The sequence below is a fragment of the Bufo bufo genome, chromosome 5 (assembly GCF_905171765.1).
Source record: "Bufo bufo chromosome 5, aBufBuf1.1, whole genome shotgun sequence".
Lineage (NCBI taxonomy): Eukaryota > Metazoa > Chordata > Amphibia > Anura > Bufonidae > Bufo > Bufo bufo.
This window is the reverse complement of record NC_053393.1, coordinates 6,959,609-6,963,457: the sequence shown is the minus strand read 5'-3', so window position 1 is coordinate 6,963,457 and position 3,849 is coordinate 6,959,609. Positions and strand designations below refer to the sequence as shown.

At 62.4% G+C, this 3,849-nt stretch overlaps 1 long non-coding RNA gene across 1 annotated transcript; it reads left to right on the top strand.

The window, feature by feature from the left end:
- The first annotated feature begins 2,996 nt into the window (after positions 1–2,996).
- On the top strand, positions 2,997–3,374 carry LOC121001601. The gene is made up of 2 exons (XR_005779097.1): positions 2,997–3,038; positions 3,232–3,374. It is a non-coding gene; the product is annotated as an uncharacterized LOC121001601 (long non-coding RNA).
- The last annotated feature ends 475 nt before the right edge of the window (positions 3,375–3,849 follow it).

Below are 3,849 nucleotides of genomic sequence, written 5' to 3'. Positions count from 1 at the left end.
GAACTTCTATAGGGGTGTCCGTTTTGAGGTTTTGAGAAAGAGAACCAGCTATGAGAGTGAACCTGGTCGTCTCATACCGACAGCAGTTCCAGAGCCTGGGCAGGACGGCTCGACACCCCTGGGTCTCAGCGGCATGTGTCACGAAAGGGGGCCCCCCTTTCCAACACTTCCCGGAAGAAGGTAGAAAAACCCTGGGGGGTGTGCAGGGTGTTTTGATCCCACCATCAGTTCCATGACATCCGAGGTGTCGGCTGGGAGGCAAGACTTCCACAGATTCAGGGTTTTTTTTGGAAATGTCTACCCAGGAAAGGAGCACCGTAGGCGGGTAAGAATTTCTGATTTCCTCCCCTCTGCTATTCCCGGAGGGAAGGTGGTACAGACAAGCTGGAGGTCTCCTCTCGGAGCCCAAGTCCCCCTCTACCATCCCTGCAAGTCTCGGCTCCCTAGCCCCGAAGGGGGGCCGAGAAGAAGGTAGAGAGGCTCCAGGGGGTGAACAGTGTGTTCACGTCCCACCAGCAGTTCCAGAGGCCTGGGTAGGAGTCCCCTACTCCTCCCCCTGTCTTCTCCACCCTCGGATCCTGTTGTCAGTGCGAACCTCCTCCACCCACCCTAGATCGATTTGGCATGTAGCGACCCGGCGGGTAGGGACCCTCGCTCGGCCGGACTTTGGAGTCCGTGCCGGCATACGGCGAGCATGTCCCCTCTCCCTTCTAGCCCGGGTTCGACGCTGTGTGTCGCGGCGCTCTGAGCACAAGTCCCCCTCTACAAGCCTTCAAGTCGCGGTTTCCTAGAGAAGAAGGTAGAGAGGCTTCAGGGGGGGTGAACTGTGTGGTCACATCCCACCAGCAGTTCCAGGGGCCTGGGTAGGAGTCGCCCACTCCTCCCACTGGCACAGAGAACCGTGTGGACTTTGTCATTTTTCTTGGAGAGAGAGAGAGGACCATGACAAGGGGATGGAGTCGAGGGGCGCATCCCGCCAGCAGTTCCAGGGGCCCGGGCAGGAGTCCCCCACCCCGGCCCTTTCTCCGCCAAAAGGGTAAGGGGGACTTGCTATTCGGAATCGGGCGACCGTGGAGAGTAAACCCGGTGGTTTGCCCCCCCCCCACCCCCGGCAGTCCCATGGGGCCCGGGCACGATACCCCCTCTCCTCCCGCCGGCAAGAGAAGGTAGAAAGATGGACTTTGTTGGTTTGAGCGAGAGAACCAGCTATGAGATCAAACCTGGCTGTCTCATACCGACAGCAGTTCCAGAGCCTGGGCATGACGGCTCGACACCCCTGGGTCTCAGCGTCATGTGACACGAGAGGGGGCCCCCCTTTCCAACACCTCCCGGAAGAAGGTAGAGAGGCCCAGGGGAGCGAACTGGGTGGGCGCATCCCACCGGCAGTTCCAGGGGCCTGGGCAGGAGTCGCACACTCCTCCCGCCGGCAAGAGAAGGTAGAAAGATGGACTTTGTTGGTTTGAGCGAGAGAACCAGCTATGAGATCGAACCTGGCTGTCTCTTACCGACAGCAGTTCCAGAGCCTGGGCATGACGGCTCGACACCCCTGGGTCTCAGCGTCATGTGACACGAAAGGGGGCCCCCCTTTCCAACACCTCCCGGAAGAAGGTAGAGAGGCCCAGGGGAGCGAACTGGGTGGGCGCATCCCACCGGCAGTTCCAGGGGCCTGGGCAGGAGTCGCACACTCCTCCCGCCGGCAAGAGAAGGTAGAAAGATGGACTTTGTTGGTTTGAGCGAGAGAACCAGCTATGAGATCGAACCTGGCTGTCTCTTACCGACAGCAGTTCCAGAGCCTGGGCATGACGGCTCGACACCCCTGGGTCTCAGCGTCATGTGACACGAGAGGGGGCCCCCCTTTCCAACACCTCCCGGAAGAAGGTAGAGAGGCCCAGGGGAGCGAACTGGGTGGGCGCATCCCACCGGCAGTTCCAGGGGCCTGGGCAGGAGTCGCACACTCCTCCCGCCGGCAAGAGAAGGTAGAAAGATGGACTTTGTTGGTTTGAGCGAGAGAACCAGCTATGAGATCAAACCTGGCTGTCTCTTACCGACAGCAGTTCCAGAGCCTGGGCATGACGGCTCGACACCCCTGGGTCTCAGCGTCATGTGACACGAAAGGGGGCCCCCCTTTCCAACACCTCCCGGAAGAAGGTAGAGAGGCCCAGGGGAGCGAACTGGGTGGGCGCATCCCACCGGCAGTTCCAGGGGCCTGGGCAGGAGTCGCACACTCCTCCCGCCGGCAAGAGAAGGTAGAAAGATGGACTTTGTTGGTTTGAGCGAGAGAACCAGCTATGAGATCGAACCTGGCTGTCTCTTACCGACAGCAGTTCCAGAGCCTGGGCAGGACGGCTCGACACCCCTGGGTCTCAGCGGCATGTGACACGAAAGGGGGCCCCCCTTTCCGACACCTCCCGGAAGAAGGTAGAGAGGCCCAGGGGAGCGAACTGGGTGGGCGCATCCCACCGGCAGTTCCAGGGGCCTGGGCAGGAGTCGCACACTCCTTCCCCTGCTTTCTTCACCCTTGATCGATTTGGCTTGTCGTGACCCGGCGGGTAGGGACCCTCGCTCGGCCGGACTTTGGAGTCCGTGCCGGCATATGGCGAGTGTGTCCCCTCTCCCTTCTAGCCCGGGTTCGACGCTGTGTGTCGCGGCGCTCGTGGCGGTCCCCTCATCCGTGCGACCCCCTCGCCCAGCTCCTGCTGCCGGGGGTGGATTGCTTGGGGGGAACCCCTCTGGCTGTCCTGTCGAGCTCGCTCCGAACGGGCAGAAAATAGGCGTCTGTAATCGCGCGGTCTCACCGCGGGAGGACCTCCCGGGCCTAAGGGACGCGTGGGTCGTATGCCCTCCGCCGCTCCCCAGCGACCCGATTAGTTTCGGGCCTAAGGGATGCGTGGGGTGTCTGCCCTCTGCCCCTCCCCAGTAACCCGAGTCGTTCCGTCCCTGCGGTGCGCCCTGTGTGGCGGCACATCTTCTCCGCGGTCGACACCCAAACACCTGAACGGGCAGGAAAATGTGTTTGAAACCGTGCGGTTTCGCCACGGGTTGGGCCTTCCTGGGCCTAAGGGATGCGTGGGTTGTATGCCCTCCGCCGCTCCCCAGTCACTCGATTTGTTTCGGGCCTAAGGGACGCGTAGGTGGTGTCTGCCCTCTGTCACTCCCCAGTAACCCGGGTTCGTTCCGTCCTCGCGGCGTTCCCCGTCGAACGGGCAGAAAATAGGCGTCTGTAATCGCGAGGGAGGACCTCCCGGGCCTAAGGGACGCGTGGGTCGTACGCCCTCCGCCGCTCCCCAGCGACCCGATTAGTTTCGGGCCTAAGGGATGCGTGGGGTGTCTGCCCTCTGCCTCTCCCCAGTAACCCGAGTCGTTCCGTCCCTGCGGTGCGCCCTGTGCGGCGGCACATCTTCTCTGCGGTCGACACCCAAACACCCGCACGGGCAGGAAAATGTGTTTGAAACCGTGCGGTCTCGCCACGGGTTGGGCCTTCCCGGGCCTAAGGGATGCGTGGGTCGTATGCCCTCCGCCGCTCCCCAGTCACCCGATTTGTTTCGGGCCTAAGGGACGCGTAGGTGGTGTCTGCCCTCTGTCACTCCCCAGTAACCCGGGTTCGTTCCCGTCCCCGTGTGGCGTTCCCCGTGCGGCGGAGGCACGTCTTCTCTGCGGTCGACACCCAAACGGGCAGAAGAAACACGTTTGAAGTCTTGCGGTCTCACCGCGGGAGGACAGCCTCCTGGGCCTAAGGGACGCGCGGGTTCGTACGCCCTCCGCCGCTCCCCAGCGACCTGATTTATTTCGGGCCTAAGGGATGCGAGGGGTGTCTTCCCTCCGCCGCTCCCCAGTAACCCGGGCGGGCCG